The sequence below is a fragment of the Osmerus mordax genome, chromosome 6 (genome assembly GCF_038355195.1).
Source record: "Osmerus mordax isolate fOsmMor3 chromosome 6, fOsmMor3.pri, whole genome shotgun sequence".
In the NCBI taxonomy this organism is placed as follows: domain Eukaryota; kingdom Metazoa; phylum Chordata; class Actinopteri; order Osmeriformes; family Osmeridae; genus Osmerus; species Osmerus mordax.
The window spans coordinates 21,846,524-21,856,254 of record NC_090055.1 but is presented as its reverse complement, the minus strand read 5'-3'; positions in this window follow the sequence as shown (position 1 = coordinate 21,856,254).

The following is a 9,731-nucleotide window of genomic DNA, read 5'->3' as shown; positions in this document are numbered from 1 at the left end:
CATCTTCTTAGTGCTGCATTCCTCCACCCACTAATCTTACCTAATCTTACTAACCTTCCCGGCCTCCACCTCCATCACTGTTACAGTTTATCAGTCTGTCTTTGGGTGATAAGTTGTTTAGGGCTGGACTGGTTCTAAATGGTCATTAAGCAGCTTACCCTCTTTGACCTCTGTAGCCTCCTGACCCTACCTGTTAGGATTGTCCAGTGGAGGATTAGGAGGGGGCCCAGACTGAAAGACATCCTGTCTGTTTTACACTGAACACAAATGGATGTGAAATCACTCGCATGTCCTTCAATTCTCTAACAAGAGGCTTCACACACACATGCACACACACCGACCCACACAATGACACACACTATACACACACACACACTGTCTCATTGACAGTTGGGGACAGTTGTTCAGAAGTGATCTGATCGAATTTTGGCTTTTGGATTGGATCAAATCTTGAAAATGGGTTGTTCAAAATAAAAAAAGGATTCTAAAATTGGATTAGATCACGTAATCCAGTCTTGGTTTTGATATGTATCAAACCTTCAATATGTGTTGTTCAAAACTTTTTTGTAGGATTGGGATACCTTTGATCCCAAAAATAAAGATCATTCTGATCCCAGCAGAAGGGTGGACTCAGGGTGGATTTCAGGAACAAAATGTAATACAACTTGGAATTGGTAAAATAAAACTGTATTTGTATCATGTAATTCATATACATTTATTTATATGTAAGAGCAGAAGTACAGATTCTTCTGGCAGAGGAACAAATCACTCTTTCCTAACTCCAGCAAACCAAAGCCCGACTTGAGATTATTTAAATTTTAGGTATATGTTTATTGTATGCACCTTCCTGCCAAAGCAAATTCCTTGTCTGTGCAAACTTTCATGGCGAATAAATCCCTTTCTGATTCTGATTCTTCTGATTCTGATCCACCTAGTAAAAGGAAAGTAAAAAACAACTGGTCTCTCCACTACCGAAGACTAAGGCCGAATCCCAATTCTCTGTTTTACCCCTACCCCTTAGTTAACCCATAGCCCTTGTCCTATGAAATGAGACTCCACTTGGTTACGGTTACATCAGGTAGCTAGCTAGCTAGCTTCAGGATGTCTTCCACCACCCGCAACTGCATCTTCCCTGGATCGCCATTTAAGTTCCCTGTTGATAATGAAAGGAAAATTAGGTTGATAGATTTCCATGAGCCACGCTAGGTTGATAGATTTCCATGAACCACGCTCATGGAAAGCTTCGGATAAACTCCAACAGCCGCCTCTGCGCCATTGACCATTTCACCGCGGACAGTTTTAACATGGACCAGAGACAGACGGAGTTCACCAACACACAGCTTCTCTTGCAGCACGGAGCCGTACCGAGCATCGCCCCCCTGGCCGTTCATCCTCCGGTCGCACCTGGACCATCCACCGCCGCCAGCAGTTCATCACTCAGTTCTGTGTGCTTGTTATAATTATACTAGATAACTTTTCCAGAGGTATCTGTGCTATAATTAGTGCAAACCGCTAACTTGATATTAGGCTACTCGGTGTAGAATGATGGTATTTTGGTGAAATGGTAGCTAATGTGCTAGTAGTTGGAGAGCTCACTGTCTGCTGTAAATGTTTACTCCTGTGTTACAGCTCAGGGGAATATTTCATTTATATGCATCTGTATGTTTCACTCATTGAACAAATACATTCTAATTCTATACTGTTTTGTTCGCCTTGACGTAGCGTCCATTATCTGGGTTGTAGATAGCTTACTTGAGAGAGGCGGCGCCTTCCAGCGAGGGGGCCGAGCTTCAGCTCCTTCAGGCGACACGCCCCCCCAGTCTCAAACAAAGACTGCTGATTTTCTTACGACTTCAAAGCCTAATTGAACATACTTGTCGTTTTTTTTTTTCATTCAAATTTGGATGGGTAGTTAATAACACATTATTCTGTGGTGTGGTGAACTTGAAACTCGTTTTTAATTCCACTTTACAGGATCTTAAAAATGTACAGTATTGTAACACTATTGCGTTTTAATAATAACATTTCATGATTTTGCATCTCTGACTGGTTTTATTTAACAATTGAAGAGAATATAATGAAATGATTTGTGGTTTAAAAGCTAGCCTGGTCTTATTTAAAACACTTTACAATAGGCATCAGCAATAGGCCCGGGTCCGGACCCAGGCGGTTCCCTATCCGGACCCGGACCTATAACCGATATATTATTATGGAATTAATTCATTTTGACGGAACGTTTCCATTTTAACTGGCACATCTTTTTGTTCCAACTAAATGTGGGTTCTATCTTACTTGTCCAATACAAAGGTCCAATCAGGAGCTTTAATAACTGTAATCACCATGACAACTCACTCACTGAAAGTTGGCCACAACCTCTGTGGGTCAGGTTGTGTGTGTCATTCGCAACAACGCAGGCTTTCCTTAGCGAAAAACATGGCGTGCTCTAAACCCAGCGAAAAGTTGCTTCCAAAAAGACCTAATTTCAGACAAGTATGCATTTTTGCTGCCGGTGGGGAGCACAAAACCTGTGTTTAATGCCCTTGTCAACAGTGGTAGCTAATGTGAAACGTCACTATCATGGCCGTGGGAACTAGGAGTGCTGTAGCACACCCTGACAGCACCATAGAGTCCTAACACGTGTTTTGTCTTTGTCAAGGAGAGGTTAGAGTCCTCTCCAAAAGGGTGAGAGTCCCTATACGTGGCTTGTCTTTGTCAAGGAGAGGTTAGAGTCCTCTTCAAATGGGTGAGAGTCCCTATACGTGGCTTGTCTTTGTCAAGGAGAGGTTAGAGTCCTCTTCAAATGGGTGAGAGTCCCTATACGTGTTTTGTCTTTGTCAAGGAGAGGTTAGAGTCCTCTCCAAAAGGGTGAGAGTCCCTATACGTGGCTTGTCTTTGTCAAGGAGAGGTTAGAGTCCTCTTCAAATGGGTGAGAGTCCCTATACGTGGCTTGTCTTTGTCAAGGAGAGGTTAGAGTCCTCTTCAAATGGGTGAGAGTCCCTATACGTGGCTTGTCTTTGTCAAGGAGAGGTTAGAGTCTTCTTCAAATGGGTGAGAGTCCCTATACGTGTTTTGTCTTTGTCAAGGAGAGGTTAGAGTCCTCTCCAAGGGTTAGAGTCCCTGAACACGTCAAGAGGGAGGTTAGAGTCCTCTCCAAGGGTTAGAGTCCCTGAACACGTCAAGAGGGAGGTTAGAGTCCTCTCCAAGGGTTAGAGTCCCTGAACACGTCAAGAGGGAGGTTAGAGTCCTCTCCAAGGGTTAGAGTCCCTGAACACGTCTTTGTCAAGAGGGAGGGTAGAGTCTTCTCCAAGGGTTAGAGTCCCTGAACACGTCAAGAGGGAGGTTAGAGTCCTCTCCAAGGGTTAGAGTCCCTGAACACGTTGTCTTTGTCAAGAGGGAGGTTAGAGTCCTCTCCAAGGGTTAGAGTCCCTGAACACGTCAAGAGGGAGGTTAGGATCCTCTCCAAGGGTTAGAGTCCCTGAACACGGTCTTTGTCAAGAGGGAGGTTAGAGTCCTCTCCAATGGTTAGAGTCCCTGAACACGTTGTCTTTGTCAAGAGGGAGGTTAGAGTCCTCTCCAAGGGTTAGAGTCCCTGAACACAATTTGTGTGGAGTCAGATTGAGTTTAATAAAAATAGAGAGGAGTGTGGTGTGTCTTTTCTTTGTCCTCTCCGGTACAAGAGGGTTACAGTCCCTGAACGAGTCATATTTGTGTGGAGTCAGATTGTCCCTCCATCCATCCATCATCTTCCGCTTGTCCGGGGGTCGGGTCGCGGGGGCAGCAACCTAAGCAGGGAGGCCCAGACTTTCCTCTCCCCGGCCACTTCCACCAGCTCTTCCTGGGGGACCCCGAGGCGTTCCCAGGCCAGCCGAGAGACATAGTCCCTCCAGCGTGTCCTGGGTCTTCCCCGGGGCCTCTTCCCAGTGGGACGTGCCCAGAACACCTCACCAGGGAGGCGTCCAGGAGGCATCCTTATCAGATGCCCGAGCCACCTCAACTGGCCCCTCTCTATGCAGAGGAGCAGCGGTTCTACTCTGAGCCCCTCCCGGATGACCGAGCTTCTCACCCTATCTCTAAGGGAGAGCCCGGACACCCTGCGGAGAAAACTCATTTCGGCCGCTTGTATTCGCGATCTCGTTCTTTCGGTCACTACCCACAGTTCGTGACCATAGGTGAGGGTAGGAACGTAGATCGACTGGTAAATAGAGAGCTTCGCCTTTCGACTCAGCTCCTTTTGATTGTGTCAGATTGTGTTGAATAAAAATAGAGAGGAGTGTGGTGTGTTTTTTTTCTTTGACCAAGAAGTTACAGAAATCCCGAGGAGAGATGGAAAAAGGTGGGGGCTAAAAGAGTCCCATTACGTTGAGATCTTACAAAGGTTATCCAAGAGGGTATACCCCTGGTTTATAAATTGGTTCTAATACAATTGGAAGAGTTATACTAGAGCAAAATTAAGTGAATATACGGTAAACGCTAACCAGCTGTGTTGGTCAAAGAATGGTTTGAGGAAATGTATGTGAAAAATTATGAGGAAGCGATTAGAAAGTTACATAAAAGATTGGTTTAGAGAGGATCATGGAAGGTTATGAAATTAAACAAGAGAACGTTTTGTGGATGTGAAGAGGTGATTGGTTTAAACACTGATGTTTTGAAGAGGAAACTATGAATATACTTTGAGGGTATATGGGATAACATATTAAGTCAAAATAGTAAAATCTAGGGTTTTTAAGAGTTTTGATAAAGGTATTAGATGTAATTTGGTTAGAAATGAGAAAGAGAAAATAACAAAATGTATTTTTATTTGGAGTATAATTGTAATTTGGTTTTAAGTTTTATTTGAGAGTTTTATCAGAGTCTGGCATACTGATTGGGATAAACAGTTAGGCTGTGATAATGTTGTATTAATAAATGGTATTAGTGCATGAAGAGGGTTATTATAACATTCAGTTCTGAAATAATTTGGGAAGACTCAAGTCTGATAAATTGTGGTTATGATGGTTTGAGCTAATTGGCTCGTTTTGAACTGCAGCAAAACGAGTAATGAAGTTCTACCTATCTGACCTTTATAGAAAATATAGTTGGGAAAATGTTTTGGTTAATAGCTACATTAAGCACATTATTTGGTCGATATTTCATTTAAGAAGCATACGGATTCTGGTTTGGCATAATGAAATTTGCTTTTATCATATCTTTGATAAAAAAGAGGTGTGATTTGGTAAAATTGAGAATCTAAAACAATATAGGTCTTAAACTTAACTGTTTTAAAAGACTGAAAAGGTTTTTTGGAGTGAAAGAAATTAGACTAACGGTTGATTTTCTGAAGAAGGGAACAAAGAAACAGATTGTCATTTATAGGCATGACTAATAGGAGTTGAATATCAAATGATGATGTATTGTCTTATTAGATGCTGTTACATGTGTTTGCTCAACAATAAGAAAACTGAAGGGTCAATATTGCCTGGTAATTATAGATATGTTTACAGTGGATTGAAGTCTTTCCCAGTCCTATACCAGATGCATAACAACATTTGAATTGAATTATGGAAGATCATAATTCCACAACTTAAACTTAATGCTCACGAGAAAAGAGATGCCTTCTGCTAAATTCTGTTCCAGGTGAAGCAGTAAACCAAAGACTGGAGGAGTGAAACGAGGAGATTGGGTATTGATTAAAGTTATCAATGAAAGGAGGGATCTTATGAAAACTTTAAAATATCCTGTCTAATTTCTGGTTTTTCTATTTGTTTCGAATTTATTTAATTTTATTACAATTCTAAAAGCTTGGCTAAAGTTGTATGTATGTGGTGAAGGGGGCCTGTGAGCATGTCCAGGTCTGCCGTGGATACATGGATGTTGAATGTCCACTCTGTGGAGTGACGGTGGGTTTTCCCCTATAACATCATTAGGGTTTTCCCACTGTGTCCAGTGTGTACTCACCACTTGGCCATAACGCTGCATAGTCTCATCATTATTGTTGAATTGTATGTCAACATTGTGTAATCAGTAAAGGGATATTTTTAAATTTGTGTTTGTTGTCACACCCTAAAAGGGTGTGAAAGGAGGGATTTATATGAACTTTAAAAATATCCACTTTAAATCCTTAACCCTTGTGTTATCTTCGGGTCATTCTGACCCATCAGTCATTGTGACCCACCGTCGTATTGCGACAAATTTACCTCATACAAAAACAAAGTGAAGCATTTTCTTTCAACCGTATGGCTGTCTCAGACCCCCCACATTGCGAAGGTTAAAATAAAATTATTTTTATTTGTTTTTGTATTGGGTAAAATTGGGTAAACACAATGATGGTTCGTTATGAACCTTTGGGTCATGTGACCCGAAGGCAGCACGAGGGTTAAATGGGTTCTTGATTTCAATATCTGTGTTCAATCATTGGTGTTCGACTATTTGCATCTCATTTGACTCAGTTACTGCTTGATCATGGGAGATAAGGTGATGCTGGGACTGTAACTCTTTTCTGCTTCAGGACGAGTCAGACCGACGGGTCTGACTACCTAACCCCTGTTCTAAGGCCCCATTCCCCTGGAGACCCTGCCCCATATGCCCCTATGCCTCATCAGACCTATGAGTGGTCTGCCCCCCCCCTTCCCCTTGAAGACCCTGTCCCACCTGCCCCAATACATCATCAGATGTTCGGGGAAGCCTGTTGTACATTTATGGACAGGACCATTCAAGGTCATCGAGAGAACCTTGCACGCCCTAAGGGTGCTGGGGAAAGGAAGTACGTGGTACCACTGGAGCATGTGTTGTGCTGCTCCAGAATCCAGTCATACGTTGCAGGAGTTGGTGGAGAAGGGCCAGTGAACCTTTTGCTATTGCTACGAATGTGAGAGTCCGGAAAAGAGGGTTACGACTAGGTCAAGAGTGATACTGCTTGACCACACTAGAATTGTACTGGACTAAGAAGGTTTCCGCTATTTTACTTAAGAGTGTGCTATATCAATATCAACATGATTGTTGCTGTATCCCGTGTATCAGGTCCCTGTGCAACCGAATCATTGTCTCGGCTGTGGAGAACCCAAAGACGGGGTTCCAAATACCGTTGCTGGGGCTGGCTGACCAGGAGGAGGAGGCGGTGGTTGGTCCGGGCTATGTTGTTTGATCTCTGGTGTTTTCAGAGATCAAAAGAGGGATTAAAGAATACAGTTAGGTCCATAAGTATTTGGACATTGACACAATTTTCATCATTTTGGCTCTGTATACCACCACAATGGATTTGAAATGAAACAATCAAGATGTGCTTTAAGTGCAGACTTTCAGCTTTAATTTCAGGGTATTTACATCCAAATCAGGTGAACGGTGTAGGAATTACAATACATTTGATATGTGCCCCCCCCCCTTTTTAAGGGACCAAAAGTAATTGGACAATTGGCTGCTCAGCTGTTCCATGGCCAGGTGTATGTTATTCCCTCATAAAGGGAGTTCGTTATTTCATTGACAAGGAGCAGATAAAAGGTCTAGAGTTCATTTCAAGTATGGTATTTGTGTTTGGAATCTGTTGCTGTCAACTCTCAATATGAAGTCCAAAGAGCTGTCACCATCAGTGAAGCAAGCCATCGTTAGGCTGAAAAATCAAAACAAACCTATCAGAGAGATAGCAAAAACATTAGGTGTGGCCAAATCAACTGTTTGGTACATTCTTAAAAAGAAAGAACGCACTGGTGAGCTCAGCAACACCAAAAGACCCGGAAGACCACGGAAAACAACTGTGGTGGATGACAGAAGAATTCTTTCCCTGGTGAATAAAAACCCCTTCACAACAGTTGGCCAGATCAAGAACACTCTCCAGGAGGTAGGCGTATCTGTGTCAAAGTCAACAATTAAGAGAAGACTTCACCAGAGTAAATACAGAGGGTTCACCACAAGATGTAAACCATTGGTGAGTCTCAAAAACAGGAAGACCAGATTAGAGTTTGCCAAAAAACATCTAAAAGAGCCTGTACAGTTCTGGAACAACATCCTATGGACAGATGAGACCAAGATCAACTTGTACCAGAATGATGGGAAGAGAAGAGTATGGAGAAGGGAAGGAACTGCTCATGATCCAAAGCATACCACCTCATCAGTGAAGCATGGTGGAGGTAGTGTTATGGCGTGGGCATGTATGGCTGCCAATGGAACTGGTTCCCTTGTATTTATCGATGATGTGACTGCTGACAAAAGCAGTAGGATGAATTCTGAAGTGTTTTGGGCAATATTATCTGCTCAGATTCAGCCAAATGCTTCAGAACTCATAGGACGGCGCTTCACAGTGCAGATGGACAATGACCCGAAGCATACTGCGAAAGCAACCAAAGAGTTTTTTTAAGGCAAAGAAGCGGAATAATCTGCAATGGCCAAGTCAATCACCTGACCTAAATCCAATTGAGCATGCATTTCACTTGCTAAAGACAAAACTGAAGGGAAAATGCCCCAAGAACAAGCAGGAACTGAAGACAGTTGCAGTAGAGGCCTGGCAGAGCATCACCAGGGACGAAACCCAGCGTCTGGTGATGTCTATGGGTTCCAGACTTCAGGCTGTCATTGACTGCAAAGGATTTGCAACCAAGTATTAAAAGTGACAATTAGATTTATGATTATGTTAGTTTGTCCAATTATTTTTGGTCCCTTAAAAAGGGGGGCCACATATAAAATGTGTTGTAATTCCTACACCGTTCACCTGATTTGGATGTAAATACCCTGAAATTAAAGCTGAAAGTCTGCACTTAAAGCACATCTTGATTGTTTCATTTCAAATCCATTGTGGTGGTATACAGAGCCAAAATGATAAATTGTGTCAATGTCCAAATACTTATGGACCTAACTGTATATTGTGCTTAGTAAAGTTATGCATTGTGCTTATTAAAGTTCTGTCTTATGATCTGAGAAGTGTGCTCAGGCTTAAACATGGTGTCTCACACAGGGTGTGGGAAGCAGGCTGTTCTTTGTGTCTCTATCTCTTCATTTTCAGAAACAACCTTGAAACTGGGTGGAGATGGCACCCGAGCAGGTGGGACGCGTAGGCAAGAACAACTCCCTGATGCACGAGAGAACAAGCTCAACCCTTTTTTGATACTTGTGTTTCATTGTATATGATATGCTGGGGCAGGGAAAGATAGCCAGTTGGACTTTGTGAACCAGCCCAAACTCTGTTGCGGGTAGGGAAACTTAGACAACCCCAGAGCTGTGTACTTGTTGAAAGCCTGCAACAACGCAGGCTTTCCTTAGCGAAAAACATGGCGTGCTCTAAACCCAGCGAAAAGTTGCTTCCAAAAAGACCTAATTTCAGACAAGTATGCATTTGTGCTGCCGGTGGGGAGCACACAACCTGTGTTTAATGCCCTTGTCAACAGTGGTAGCTAATGTGAAACGTCACTATCATGGTCGTGGGAACTAGGAGTGCTGTAGCACACCCTGACAGCACGAGAATTTCAAATAATATGACTTGAAAATTCACCAATGCGGTCGGCCCAGCCCCCCAGTAGCGGACTGGCCATCGGGAGCACCGGGAGAAGAATAACCATGGAAAACCAGGCTAGGAAACATAAGGGTGGGGCTGAAAAATAAAGATACAAAAAGACATCACCTTCACTAGACAAGGTTTTACCAATTGAAAAACGTCTATGTTGATTTTTCATAAAGCTCAAAAAACTATTTTGCGCTCAATTAAGGCAAAAATGGTCTCACACAGAACTCTTGAGGTAAGGGCCAGAAAAATAAACCATAATTGTTCC